The following is a 17,288-nucleotide window of genomic DNA, read 5'->3' on the forward strand; positions in this document are numbered from 1 at the left end:
CATGGAACCAGAAAAACAAACAAATACAAATTAAATATACATAACAGTGAAATATAATGGCAAATTATTCAAAAATGAGATTGAAAATTATCAAATTTACTGGAAAATGTGACATTTTCATTTCCAGATTTGCTGCTGCTATATTGTTAGCTTCCATGATTCACTTGTTTTCTCTCAACCTAATTATTTAGAAAAATCATAATTCTTTCTAACTCTATTCTGTAAAATTTCTTTAAACCCTGATACTTACTAAATATTCTTTGAGAAAATCTTTGTTTCCTATCAAGTAGTAAAAAATATATTGAGAAGAAAGATTTCTGATCCAGTTTTGATTGAACTATGAAAATCCAGATGTTGGACATCTTATTAAATTCTGAAACAAGTGAGATAATAAAAAATACTGATGTGATCTTGTGTTTCATTGACTGACCTTGTTTCCACTGTGGTGGCCATATTTCTGATCTAGTTTTGATCAGTCCTGGAATATAAGCTTATTTGATCAAGCTTTTGTACAAGTTTGTTAATGAGCAAGATGAATGCATATTAATGAGTTGATCTGCATCTGATTGGCTGAATGTGTTGCCTCTGTGAAAACCATATTTCCAATTTTAATTTAATATAACCGGAAATATGGGCTAATATTATCACAGTCTTGGATGTTTCCAGTAATTACTGAAATCTTCACAATGCTAATTAAATAATTTTGGATCAGATTGTCTGAACTTTCGACCACACTGGAAGCCATGTTTGTCATCAAATTTTGATCAAACCTGGAATTTGCTTACTTCATCAAGGGATTAAACTGTGTCAAAATATGAGCAAGATCCTTGCTTATTTATATATAGTAAAATTGGTAAAATCAACATCATTGTTTACATAACATGTGTTCTTACAATTATAGTACATAGGCCTGTTTGGTGAAATGGTAAACTGCTGTGTATGCAGATGAGCAATATCAGACCCACTTGGGTCTTCCATTACCATAGTTAGAGTCATTCCATTCTGTTTATACCATTTTAATAAATCATCTAGGGCAGGTTGCAGATTGATTTATAGCTGAAGTAAAGAGGATTGAGTGTCTTGGTGGTGTTATCAACATATAATAAAACAGATCAGAGTACATTTTCAACTGAGCTCATGTGCCAGTGACCTTTAATTTTTATATTTGGTGCATGAAATTTCCCTCCATGCCACTGATAGGGTGAATAAAAAAGACTGAAGTTAACAACAAAAATTTTAAATATCATTACAGTGTATGTTAGACTGAATGGAGTGCATATCAAGCTTAGCAGCTTCAGTATCAATTGGGATAACATGGTAAATGATCATTGATAGAAAATGTAAAGAAGAGATGATGACATCTTGAACATAAACATTGCTTGCCAACTTACCATCAACTAGGACATTAGCCATTTTTTACCGAAGTAATTTTAGCTAGCTTCCTTATGTTGGGGAATTGCCCAGATTAAATGCTATGATTTATTAAGCATGTAATGTCTTGTGGGTCTGCAACCTTAGCATCATTAATCTTGTCAGGGATAGTAAACATAAATATAAAAAAAAGTTTTGTCCAGCCACATTACCTTAGTGCCTTAGATGAACTTGGAAAATTCAGACTAATGTTAAGGAATGTGGAAAAACTGTTTTGGGGTTGGGTTGGGGGGAGGTGGTTTATGCCTTAAGTTCATATCATGATATTCATTATCCATAGCAGTTTCATTGAACCATAACAGTCACTATCCATGACAGTCTCATTTAATCTCATGATAGTCACTATCCATGGCAGTCTCATATATCATGATAGTCACAATCCATGATAGTCTCATTGTAAATCATGATAGTCACTATCATTGACAGTCGTATTGTATAACATCAGTCACTATCCATGGCAGTCTCATTGTATATAATAATAGTCACTATCAATGGCATTCTCATTGTACATCATCATTAGTGTTCATTTCCCAGTTATTAAGCTCATTGCCCACCCATTGGCCATAAGTAATTAGATAAGTAGAAATAAGAGAAATATAATTTCATAGAATTTGATTTCTGTTGTTTATTTCTGCAGAAAAAATACATCGGAGTGTTCTGAATCGATGTCTGCCAGTACTGTTGAGGGATCTTGATTTTAAGACCGTCTCCATTTACATTCAGCAGAAAGAAATATTTGATGATGTGACAATGTGTGACATCTTGGTAAGAATTAATGATATTGAAGTGTTTTATGGAAGTATGTGGAAGATCTTTTCATACGATTTGTGTCTGATTTAAGACTGATATACAACCTGTCACTTGTACATTATATGATGGATTTAAGAGTGATATACAACCTATTCCTTGTACTTTATATGATGGATTTAAGAGTACTATACCACCTGTCACTTGTACTTTATATGATGGATTTAAGAGTGATATACAACCTGTCACTTGTACTTTATATGATGGATTGAAGACTGATATACAACCTGTCACTTGTACTTTATTTGATGGATTTAAGAGTAATATACAATCTGTCACTTGTGCTTTATATGATGGATTTAAGAGTGATATACGACCTGTGACTTGTACTTTATATGATGGATTTAAGAGTGATATACAACCAGTCACTTGTACTTTATATGATGGATTTAAGTGTAATATACACCCTGTCACTTGTACTTTATATGATGGATTTAAGAGTGATATACAACCTGTCACTTGTAATTTATATGATGGATTGAAGACTGATATACAACCTGTCACTTGTACTTTATTTGATGGATTTAAGTGTAATATACAACCTGTCACTTGTGCTTTATATGATGGATTTAAGAGTGATATACGACCTGTGACTTGTACTTTATATGATGGATTTAAGAGTGATATACAACCAGTCACTTGTACTTTATATGATGGATTGAAGACTGATATACAACCTGTCACTTGTACTTTATTTGATGGATTTAAGAGTAATATACAACCTGTCACTTGTACTTTATGTGTCTGGTTTAAGACTGATATATAACCTATTACTTGTACTTTATGTGTCTGATTTAAGAGTAATATACAACCTGTCACTTGTACTTTATGTGTCTGTTTTAAGACTGATACATACTACCTGTCACTTGTCCTTTATATGTCTGATTTAAGACTGATATACAAACTGTCACTTGTGCTTTAAATGTCTGATTTAAGACTGATACATACTACCTGTCACTTGTCCTTTATATGTCTGATTTAAGACTGATATACAACCTGTCACTTGTACTTTATATGTCTGATTTAAGACTGATATACAACGTGTCACTTGTACTTTATATGATGGATTTAAGAGTGATATACAACTTATTACTTGTACTTTATATAATGGATTTAAGAGTGATATACAACCTGTCACTTGTACTTTATTTGATGGATTTAAGAGTCATATACAACCTATTCCTTGTACTTCATATGATGGATTTAAGAGTAATATACCACCTGTCACTTGTACTTTATATGATGGATTTAAGAGTGATATACAACCTGTCACTTGTACTTACTTTATATGATGGATTGAAGACTGATATACAACCTGTCACTTGTACTTTATTTGATGGATTTAAGAGTAATATACAACCTGTCACTTGTACTTTTTGTGTCTGATTTAAGACTGATATACAACCTATTACTTGTACTTTATGTGTCTGATTTAAGAGTAATATACAACCTGTCACTTGTACTTTATTTGATGGATTTAAGAGTAATATACAACCTGTCACTTGTACTTTATGTGTCTGTTTTAAGACTGACATACAAACTGTCACTTGTCCTTTATATGTCTGATTTAAGACTGATGCATACTACCTGTCACTTGTACATTATATGTTGGATTTAAGAGTGATATACAACCTATTCCTTGTACTTTATATGATGGATTTAAGAGTAATATACCACCTGTCACTTGTACTTTATATGATGGATTTAAGAGTGATATACGACCTGTGACTTGTACTTTATATGATGGATTTAAGAGTGATATACAACCAGTCACTTGTACTTTATATGATGGATTTAAGTGTAATATACACCCTGTCACTTGTACTTTATATGATGGATTTAAGAGTGATATACAACCTGTCACTTGTAATTTATATGATGGATTTAAGTGTAATATACAACCTGTCACTTGTGCTTTATATGATGGATTTAAGAGTGATATACGACCTGTGACTTATACTTTATATGATGGATTTAAGAGTGATATACAACCAGTCACTTGTACTTTATATGATGGATTGAAGACTGATATACAACCTGTCACTTGTACTTTATTTGATGGATTTAAGAGTAATATACAACCTGTCACTTGTACTTTATGTGTCTGGTTTAAGACTGATATATAACCTATTACTTGTACTTTATGTGTCTGATTTAAGAGTAATATACAACCTGTCACTTGTACTTTATGTGTCTGTTTTAAGACTGATACATACTACCTGTCACTTGTCCTTTATATGTCTGATTTAAGACTGATATACAACCTGTCACTTGTACTTTATATGATGGATTCAAGAGTGATATACAACTTATTACTTGTACTTTATATAATGGATTTAAGAGTGATATACAACCTGTCACTTGTACTTTATTTGATGGATTTAAGAGTCATATACAACCTGTCACTTGTACTTTATATGACGGATTTAAGAGTAATATACAACCTGTCACTTGTACCTTAAATGTCTGATTTAAAAGTGATATACAACCTGTCACTTGTACTTTATATGATGGATTTAAGAGTGATAAACAACCTGTCACTTGTACTTTATTTGGTGGATTGAAGAGTGATAAACAACCCATAACTTGTACTTTATATGATGGATTTAAGAGTGATATACAACCTGTCACTTGTACTTTATATGATGGATTTAAGAGTGATATACATCCTGTCACTTGTACTTTGTATGATGGATTTAAGGGTGATATACAACCTGTCACTTGTACTTTATATGATGGATTTAACAGTGATAAACAACCTATAAATTGTACTTTATATGATGGATTTACGAGTGATATACAACCTATCACTTGTACTTTATATGATGGATTTAAGAGTGATATACATCCTGTCACTTGTACTTTATATGACGGATTTAAGAGTGATATACAACCTGTCACTTGTACTTTATATGATGGATTTAAGAGTGATATACAACCTATTACTTGTAGTTTATATCATGGATTTAAGAGCGATATACAACCTGTCACTTGTACTTTATATGATGAATTTAAGAGCGATAAACAACCTGTCACTTGTACTTTATATGATGGATTTAAGAGCGATGTACAACCTATAACTTGTACTTTATATGATGGATTTAAGAGCAATGTACAACCTGTCACTTGTTCTTTATATGATGGATTTAAGAGTGATATACAACATGTCACTTGTACTTTATATGATGAATTTAAGAGCAATAAACAACCTGTCACTTTACTTTATATGATGGATTTAAGAGTGATAAACAACCTGTCACTTGTACTTTATATGATGGATTTAAGAGTGATAAACAACCTGTCACTTGTACTTTATATGATGAATTTAAGAGCAATAAACAACCTGTCACTTTACTTTATATCATGGATTTAAGAGTGATAAACAACCTGTCACTTGTACTTTATATGATGAATTTAAGAGTGATAAACAACCTGTCACTTGTACTTTATATGATGGATTTAAGAGTGATAAACAACCTGTCACTTGTACTTTATATGATGGATTTAAGAGTGATAAACAACCTGTCACTTGTACTTTATATGATGGATTTAAGAGTGATATACAACCTGACACTTGTACTTTATATGATGGATTTAAGAGTGATAAACAACCTGTCACTTTTCTTTATATGATGGATTTAAGAGTGATATACAACCTGACACTTGTACTTTATATGATGGATTTAAGAGTGATAAACAACCTGTCACTTGTACTTTATATGATGGATTTAAGAGCAATGTACAACCTGTCACTTGTTCTTTATATGATGGATTTAAGAGTGATATACAACCTGTCACTTGTACTTTATATGATGAATTTAAGAGCAATAAACAACCTGTCACTTGTACTTTATATGATGGATTTAAGAGTGATAAACAACCTGTCACTTGTACTTTATATGATGAATTTAAGAGCAATAAACAACCTGTCACTTTACTTTATATGATGGATTTAAGAGTGATAAACAACCTGTCACTTGTACTTTATATGATGAATTTAAGAGCGATAAACAACCTGTCACTTTACTTTATATGATGGATTTAAGAGTGATAAACAACCTGTCACTTGTACTTTATATGATGGATTTAAGAGTGATATACAACCTGACACTTGTACTTTATATGATGGATTTAAGAGTGATAAACAACCTGTCACTTGTACTTTATATGATGGATTTAAGAGCGATGTACAACCTATAACTTGTACTTTATATGATGGATTTAAGAGCAATGTACAACCTGTCACTTGTTCTTTATATGATGGATTTAAGAGTGATATACAACCTGTCACTTGTACTTTATATGATGAATTTAAGAGCAATAAACAACCTGTCACTTTACTTTATATGATGGATTTAAGAGTGATAAACAACCTGTCACTTGTACTTTATATGATGGATTTAAGAGTGATAAACAACCTGTCACTTGTACTTTATATGATGAATTTAAGAGCAATAAACAACCTGTCACTTTACTTTATATGATGGATTTAAGAGTGATAAACAACCTGTCACTTGTACTTTATATGATGGATTTAAGAGTGATAAACAACCTGTCACTTGTACTTTATATGATGGATTTAAGAGTGATATACAACCTGACACTTGTACTTTATATGATGGATTTAAGAGTGATAAACAACCTGTCACTTGTACTTTATATGATGGATTTAAGAGCGATGTACAACCTATAACTTGTACTTTATATGATGGATTTAAGAGCAATGTACAACCTGTCACTTGTACTTTATTTGATGGATTTAAGAGTAATATACAACCTGTCACTTGTACTTTTTGTGTCTGATTTAAAACTGATATACAACCTATTACTTGTACTTTATGTGTCTGATTTAAGAGTAATATACAACCTGTCACTTGTACTTTATGTGTCTGTTTTAAGACTGATATACAAACTGTCACTTGTGCTTTATGTGTCTGTTTTAAGACTGATACATACTACCTGTCACTTGTACATTATATGATGGATTTAAGAGTGATATACAACCTATTCCTTGTACTTTATATGATGGATTTAAGAGTAATATACCACCTGTCACTTGTACTTATATGATGGATTTAAGAGTGATATACAACCTGTCACTTGTACTTTATATGACGGATTGAAGACTGATATACAACCTGTCACTTGTACTTTATTTGATGGATTTAAGAGTAATATGCAACCTGTCACTTGTGCTTTATATGATGGATTTAAGAGTGATATACGACCTGTGACTTGTACTTTATATGATGGATTTAAGAGTGATATACAACCAGTCACTTGTACTTTATATGATGGATTGAAGACTGATATACAACCTGTCACTTGTACTTTATTTGATGGATTTAAGAGTAATATACAACCTGTCACTTGTACTTTATGTGTCTGGTTTAAGACTGATATATAACCTATTACTTGTACTTTATGTGTCTGATTTAAGAGTAATATACAACCTGTCACTTGTACTTTATGTGTCTGTTTTAAGACTGATATACAAACTGTCACTTGTGCGTTACATGTCTGATTTAAGACTGATATACAACCTGTCACTTGTACTTTATATGATGGATTTAAGAGTGATATACAACTTATTACTTGTACTTTATATAATGGATTTAAGAGTGATATACAACCTGTCACTTGTACTTTATTTGATGGATTTAAGAGTCATATACAACCTGTCACTTGTACTTTATATGATGGATTTAAGAGTAATATACAACCTGTCACTTGTACCTTAAATGTCTGATTTAAAAGTGTTATACAACCTGTCACTTGTACTTTATATGATGGATTTAAGAGTGATGTACATCCTGTCACTTGTACTTTGTATGATGGATTTAAGGGTGATATACAACCTGTCACTTGTACTTTATATGATGGATTTAAGAGTGATAAACAACCTATAAATTGTACTTTATATGATGGATTTAAGAGTGATATACAACCTATCACTTGTACTTTATATGATGGATTTAAGAGTGATATACATCCTGTCACTTGTACTTTATATGACGGATTTAAGAGTGATATACAACCTATTACTTGTAGTTTATATCATGGATTTAAGAGCGATATGCAAGCTGTCACTTGTACTTTATATGATGAATTTAAGAGCGATAAACAACCTGTCACTTTAGTTTATATGATGGATTTAAGAGTGATAAACAACCTGTCACTTGTACTTTATATGATGGATTTAAGAGCAATGTACAACCTATAACTTGTACTTTATATGATGGATTTAAGAGCAATGTACAACCTGTCACTTGTTCTTTATATGATGGATTTAAGAGCGATATACAACCTGTCACTTGTGCTTTATATCATGGATTTAAGAGTGATATACAACCTATTACTTGTACTTTATTCGATGGATTGAAGTGATATACAACCTGTCACTTGTACTTTATATGTCTAATTTAACACTGATCCATACTACCTGTCACTTGTACTTTATGTGTCTGATTTAAGAGCGATATACAACCCATTACTTGTACTTTATTTGATGGATTTAAGAGCGATATACAACCTGTCACTTGTACTTTATATGATGGATTTAAAAGTGATATACAACCTGTCACTTGTACTTTATTTCATGGATTTAAGAGTGATATACAACCTGTCACTTGTACTTTATATGATGGATTTAAGAGTGATATACAACCTGTCACTTGTGCTTTATATGATGGATTTAAGAGTGATATATAACCTGACACTTGTACTTTATATGATGGGTTTAAGAGTGATATACAACCTGTCACTTGTACTTTATCTGATGGATTGAAGAGTGATAAACTACCTGTCACTTGTACTTTATATGATGGATTTAAGAGCGATAAACAACCTACCACTTGTACTTTATATGATGGATTTAAGAGCGATGTACAAACTATAACTTGTACTTTATATGATGGATTTAAGAGCGATGTACAACCTGTCACTTGTTCTTCATATGTTGGATTTAAGAGCGATATACAACCCGTCACTTGTACTTTATATGATGGATTTAAGAGTGATAAACAACCTGTGACTTGTACTTGATACGATGGATTTAAGAGTGATAAACAACCTATAACTTGTACTTTATTTGATGGATTTAAGACTGATATACAGCCTATTACTTGTACTTTATTTGATGGATTTCAGAGTGATATACAACCTGTCACTTGTACTTTATATATCTAATTTAAGACTGATACATGCTACCTGTCACTTGTACTTTATGTGTCTGATTTAAGAGCGATATACACCCCCTTACTTGTACTTTATTTGATGGATTTAAGAGTGATATACAACCTGTCACTTGTACTTTATATGATGGATTTAAGAGTGATATACAACCCGTCACTTGCACTTTATATGATGAATTTAAGAGCGATACACAACCTGTCACTTGTACTTTATATGATGGATTTAAGAGTGATATACAACCTATTACTTGTACTTTATATGATGGATTTAAGAGTGATATACAACCTGTCTCTTGTACTTTATATGATGGATGTAAGATTAATATATAACCTGTCACTTGTACTTTATATGATGGATTTTTGAGTGATATACAACCTGTCACTTGTACTTTATATGATGGATTGAAGACTGATATACAACCTGTCACTTGTACTTTATTTGATGGATTTAAGAGTAATATACAACCTGTCACTTGTGCTTTATATGATGGATTTAAGAGTGATATACGACCTGTGACTTGTACTTTATATGATGGATTTAAGAGTGATATACAACCAGTCACTTGTACTTTATATGATGGATTTAAGTGTAATATACACCCTGTCACTTGTACTTTATATGATGGATTTAAGAGTGATATACAACCTGTCACTTGTAATTTATATGATGGATTTAAGTGTAATATACAACCTGTCACTTGTGCTTGATATGATGGATTTAAGAGTGATATACGACCTGTGACTTGTACTTTATATGATGGATTTAAGAGTGATATACAACCAGTCACTTGTACTTTATATGATGGATTGAAGACTGATATACAACCTGTCACTTGTACTTTATTTGATGGATTTAAGATTAATATACAACCTGTCACTTGTACTTTATGTGTCTGGTTTAAGACTGATATATAACCTATTACTTGTACTTTATGTGTCTGATTTAAGAATAATATACAACCTGTCACTTGTACTTTATGTGTCTGTTTTAAGACTGATACATACTACCTGTCACTTGTCCTTTATATGTCTGATTTAAGGCTGATATACAACCTCTCACTTGTACTTTATATGATGGATTTAAGAGTGATATACAACTTATTACTTGTACTTTATATAATGGATTTAAGAGTGATATACAACCTGTCACTTGTACTTTATTTGATGGATTTAAAAGTCATATACAACCTGTCACTGGTACTTTATAGGATGGATTTAAGAGTAATATACAACCTGTCACTTGTACCTTAAATGTCTGATTTAAAAGTGATATTCAACCTGTCACTTGTACTTTATATGATGGATTTAAGAGTGATAAACAACCTGTCACTTGTACTTTATTTGGTGGATTGAAGAGTGATAAACAACCCATAACTTGTACTTTATATGATGGATTTAAGAGTGATATACAACCTGTCACTTGTACTTTATATGATGGATTTAAGAGTGATATACATTCTGTCACTTGTACTTTGTATGATGGATTTAAGGGTGATATACAACCTGTCACTTGTACTTTATATGATGGATTTAACAGTGATAAACAACCTATAAATTGTACTTTATATGATGGATTTACGAGTGATATACAACCTATCACTTGTACTTTATATGATGGATTTAAGAGTGATATACATCCTGTCACTTGTACTTTATATGACGGATTTAAGAGTGATACACAACCTGTCACTTGTACTTTATATGATGGATTTAAGAGTGATATACAACCTATTACTTGTAGTTTATATCATCGATTTAAGAGCGATATACAACCTGTCACTTGTACTTTATATGATGAATTTAAGAGCGATAAACAACCTGTCACTTTACTTTATATGATGGATTTAAGAGTGATAAACAACCTGTCACTTGTACTTTATATGATGGATTTAAGAGCGATGTACAACCTATAACTTGTACTTTATATGATGGATTTAAGAGCAATGTACAACCTGTCACTTGTACTTTATATGATGAATTTAAGAGCGATAAACAACCTGTCACTTTACTTTATATGATGGATTTAAGAGTGATAAACAGCCTGTCACTTGTACTTTATATGATGGATTTAAGAGCGATGTACAACCTATAACTTGTACTTTATATGATGGATTTAAGAGCAATGTACAACCTGTCACTTGTACTTAATTTGATGGATTTAAGAGTAATATACAACCTGTCACTTGTACTTTTTGTGTCTGATTTAAGACTGATATACAACCTATTACTTGTACTTTATGTGTCTGATTTAAGAGTAATATACAACCTGTCACTTGTACTTTAGGTGTCTGTTTTAAGACTGATATACAAACTGTCACTTGTGCTTTATGTGTCTGTTTTAAGACTGATACATACTACCTGTCACTTGTACATTATATGATGGATTTAAGAGTGATATACAACATATTCCTTGTACTTTATATGATGGATTTAAGAGTAATATACCACCTGTCACTTGTACTTATATGATGGATTTAAGAGTGATATACAACCTGTCACTTGTACTTTATATGACGAATTGAAGACTGATATACAACCTGTCACTTGTACTTTATTTGATGGATTTAAGAGTAATATACAACCTGTCACTTGTGCTTTATATGATGGATTTAAGAGTGATATATGACCTGTGACTTGTACTTAATATGATGGATTTAAGAGTGATATACAACCAGTCACTTGTACTTTATATGATGGATTGAAGACTGATATACAACCTGTCACTTGTACTTTATTTGATGGATTTAAGAGTAATATACAACCTGTCACTTGTACTTTATGTGTCTGGTTTAAGACTGATATATAACCTATTACTTGTACTTTATGTGTCTGATTTAAGAGTAATATACAACCTGTCACTTGTACTTTATGTGTCTGTTTTAAGACTGATACATACTACCTGTCACTTGTACTTTATATGTCTGATTTAAGACTGATACATACTACCTGTCACTTGTCCTTTATATGTCTGATTTAAGACTGATATACAACCTGTCACTTGTACTTTATATGATGGATTTAAGAGTGATATACAACTTATTACTTGTACTTTATATAATGGATTGAAGAGTGATATACAACCTGTCACTTGTACTTTATTTGATGGATTTAAGAGTCATATGCAACCTGTCACTTGTACTTTATATGATCGATTTAAGAGTAATATACAACCTGTCACTTGTACCTTAAATGTCTGATTTAAAAGTGTTATACAACCTGTCACTTGTACTTTATATGATGGACTTAAGAGTGATGTACATCCTGTCACTTGTACTTTGTATGATGGATTTAAGGGTGATATACAACCTGTCACTTGTACTTTATATGATGGATTTAAGAGTGATAAACAACCTATAAATTGTACTTTATATGATGGATTTAAGAGTGATATACAACCTATCACTTGTACTTTATATGATGGATTTAAGAGTGATATACATCCTGTCACTTGTACTTTATATGATGGATTTAAGAGTGATATACAACCTATTACTTGTAGTTTATATCATGGATTTAAGAGCGATATACAACCTGTCACTTGTACTTTATATGATGAATTTAAGAGCGATAAACAACCTGTCACTTTACTTTATATGATGGATTTAAGAGTGATAAACAACCTGTCACTTGTACTTTATATGATGGATTTTAGAGCAATGTACAACCTATAACTTGTACTTTATATGATGGATTTAAGAGCAATGTACAACCTGTCACTTGTTCTTTATATGATGGATTTAAGAGCGATATACAACCTGTCACTTGTACTTTATATCATGGATTTAAGAGTGATATACAACCTATAACTTGTACTTTATATGACGGATTTAAGAGTGATATACAACCTATTATTTGTACTTTATTTGATGGATTGAAGTGATATACAACCTGTCACTTGTACTTTATATGTCTAATTTAAGACTGATCCATACTACCTGTCACTTGTACTTTATGTGTCTGATTTAAGAGCGATATACAACCCATTACTTGTACTTTATTTGATGGATTTAAGAGCGATATACAACCTGTCAATTGTACTTTATATGATGGATTTAAAAGTGATATACAACCTGTCACTTGTACTTTATTTCATGGATTTAAGAGTGATATACAACCTGTCACTTGTACTTTATATGATGGATTTAAGAGTGATATAGAACCTGACACTTGTACTTTATATGATGGGTTTAAGAGTGATATACAACCTGTCACTTGTACTTTATCTGATGGATTGAAGAGTGATAAACAACCTGTCACTTGTACTTTATATGATTTATTTACGAGTGATAAACAACCTGTCACTTGTACTTTATATGATGGATTTAAGAGTGATAAACAACCTGTCACTTGTACTTTATATGATGGATTTAAGAGCGATGTACAAACTATAACTTGTACTTTATATGATGGATTTAAGAGCGATGTACAACCTGTCACTTGTTCTTTATATGTTGGATTGAAGAGCGATATACAACCCGTCACTTGTACTTTATATGATGGATTTAAGAGTGATAAACAACCTGTCACTTGTACTTGATACGATGGATTTAAGAGTGATAAACAACCTATAACTTGTACTTTATTTGATGGATTTAAGATTGATATACAGCCTATTACTTGTACTTTATTTGATGGATTTAAGAGTGATATACAACCTGTCACTTGTACTTGATATGTCTGATTTAAGACTGATACATGCTACCTGTCACTTGTACTTTATGTGTCTGATTTAAGAGCGATATACAACCCCTTACTTGTACTTTATTTGATGGATTTAAGAGTGATATACAACCTGTCACTTGTACTTTATATGATGGATTTAAGAGTGATATACAACCCGTCACTTGCACTTTATATGATGAATTTAAGAGCGATACACAACCTGTCACTTGTACTTTATATGATGGATTTAAGAGTGATATACAACCTATTACTTGTACTTTATATGATGGATTTAAGAGTGATATACAACCTGTCTCTTGTACTTTATATGATGGATGTAAGATTAATATATAACCTGTCACTTGTACTTTATATGATGGATTTTTGAGTGATATACAACCTGTCACTTGTACTTTATATGATGTATTTAAGAGTAATATACAACCTTTCACTTGTACTTTATTTGATGGATTTAAGAGTGATATACAACCTGTCACTCGTACTTTATATGATGAATTTAAGAGCGATAAACAACCTATTACTTTACTTTATATGATGGATTTAAGAGTGATATACAACCTGTCACTTGTACTTTATATGATGGATTTTTGAGTGATATACAACCTGTCACTTGTTCTTTAAATGTCTGATTTAAGAGTGATACATACAACCTGTCACTTGTACTTTATGTGTCAGACTAAAGAGTGATATGCAACCTATTTCTTGTAGTTTATATGATGGATTTAAGAGTGACATACAACCTGTCCCTTGTACTTTTTTTGATGGATTTAAGAGTGATATACAACCTGTCACTTGTACTTTAAATGTCTGATTTAAAGCAAATACAGAGAACCTGTCACTTGTACTTTATGTGTCTGATTTAAGAGTGATATACAACCTATTACTGGTACTTTATATGATGGATTTAAGAGTGATATACAACCTGTCACTTGTACTTTATATGATGGATTTAAGAGTGATATACAACCTGTCAATTGTTCTTGATATGATGGATTTAAGAGTGATATACAACCTGTCACTTTTACTTTATATGATGGATTTAAGAGTAATATACAACCTGTCACTTGTATTTTATATGTCTGATTTAAGACTGATACGTACTACCTGTCACTTGTACTTTATGAAGATTTCCATGCTGACATTATTGCAGGTCACACCTTTTGGAAGTGGGTACAGTACTGGGCAAGATACATCACATTGGCATTTGTTTTGTTTTGTGTGGCTGAATAGACTGGTGGAGTTTTTCTGCTCCCCCAGCTTTGTGGTGTTGTGTTTGATACAGTCCAGGTGGTCAGGGCTTGGGGCCATCTCTGTGCTAGAGATGAGTGTGATATTTGGTCTTATAGTACTGTTTCAGATATATGGATACTACTGGTGGCTGGGCCTAGTGACATAACTTGCAGATGGCAATGTTGCTGATTTTGAAAATCATAGCATTTTTGGTTTCCTGCATCAGCATAACAATGTACAGCTTGTCAAATTGTATCCAATGCATCAGGAAGTTTATCAGCAGTTGCATCATCCCACTGCCTGACAGGATGTGATCAGCAGCATGCAGATCTGGTCATATGGTATGGACCAGTGGTGCTGTAGCTTTGAGTGCAGCCTTGTGGCTATATACAAAATGTCATTGGGTAACCCATGGCATCCTCCAAATGCCCATGTTAAAAACATTGTTTGTATTTTTCTCATTGATAACATATCATGATGGAATACACTCTGGTATTGGTATGTAGTTCTGCCCTTGAAACAGGCAGTATTGCAAGCTTGGTAGTTCTGGTTTCACACACTTTGCAAAAATGCCAGCTAGAACCCTTGTGCAAGTAATTTTCAATATATGTTTGGATCATGGCATTGACTTTGGAGACCACTAGCTTGACCTCATTTGGCTACATGGCAGTGGTGGTACCGCTATGGACATAGTCTGTGGCCTGGCATGGCTTTTTCAAATTGAGCTGTTAGCATAAGGCTAAATTTCATGCTGTTGTGGTCACAAATTTGGGCAATGTCCAGCCTGCACCAGGGTGTTGTAGTTTTTCCCATGTGTTTGGCAGCCTGACCTGGTGCCAGGGTGGATGATTTTGGTAATGGTCATTGGGTGCAAGTTGGAGGTTGAGTCTGGCACTTGGAACTTGTTTTAGCAGTGGTCTATGCTGGGTTGGTGTGACCTATTGTTATGGCACTGGGCATGGTTTTAGTAGAGTTTGCGGCCTTGCTCTGGTGGCCAGTATTGCTTTCAGTATAGAACCATGTTCACTATAGGTTAAAGTCTGTTGCTCCTGGAACAGCTTGTTTATTTGCTGAATAGGCAGGATTCTGTTACAAACCATATGTTATCTCTAATTGACTGGTGCCTTTCGTGGGTAAAACACCACCTCTAATACCATGCTAGTAGTATGCAATGAACCTTATCAAATTGCTTGCTTCACACAAAGTTTTTGTTGGGTAATGCAAAGTTGACCATTTACAACTACATCATTTAATAAAACTGACATGTCAGACTCATCTGTATTCAATGTTGAACAGTGTATTTTGACCACATGACTTAAGAGCACTGCAGAAGCTATACATTGTAATGAATTGTAACTGACGTGAGTAATTAGATTACAGTATTGTAATTGCTAGTTAACAGAAATGCTTAATCAGCTCTCCTTAAACAAGAATTTAGTTTTACTTTATGAAAGTTCACTTTAACATATCAGTTGAAAAGATGTGTTAACTTGTTTGCAACAACTCCAGTAACATGTACATGAGAGTCAATGCGTTTGTCTTCATAACATTTTGTTTGTCTCGATTTCTTTGTTGCCAGTAAAACTTTACCGTAACTATCCAGAGATAACACACTGAACCATTAAAGTCATTTTATGAATTAACTAAACATTTTCCAACAGAATTGAAACTGCCAACATATAAGTGCATCTATTTTTGGAAAGAGGGGCTTTCTTAATTTTAACCACTCATGTTCTAGCTTCGTTACAACTATCCATTGATAGATTTATGGTATTATTATTTGTCTACTTAAAATAGTAACACCAGGCATTGGTTAAAGAGTATTTTGTTCTGTATATTCACAACAAGTGCTACTCCAATTCCACAACAATAGTATTGTCCCATATGTTGGGATCTGCATAATTGCATTTGTGTGCTAAATCTTGAATAAAATAGTACTTAGAT

The 17,288-nt window shown here is 32.3% G+C and overlaps 1 pseudogene across 1 annotated transcript in view; it reads left to right on the top strand.

Moving 5' to 3' along the window:
- Positions 1-17,288, top strand: part of LOC149792157 (uncharacterized) — a 98,928-nt pseudogene that overhangs the window by 46,333 nt on the left and 35,307 nt on the right. The window contains exon 7 of the transcript XR_016423313.1: positions 2,069-2,196. The product of XR_016423313.1 is annotated as an uncharacterized LOC149792157 (transcript). The remainder of the gene's footprint in view (positions 1-2,068; positions 2,197-17,288) is intronic.

This window comes from Sinohyriopsis cumingii, chromosome 9 (genome assembly GCF_028554795.1).
Source record: "Sinohyriopsis cumingii isolate HCF-2022 chromosome 9, ASM2855479v2, whole genome shotgun sequence".
Taxonomy (NCBI): Eukaryota; Metazoa; Mollusca; class Bivalvia; order Unionida; family Unionidae; genus Sinohyriopsis; species Sinohyriopsis cumingii.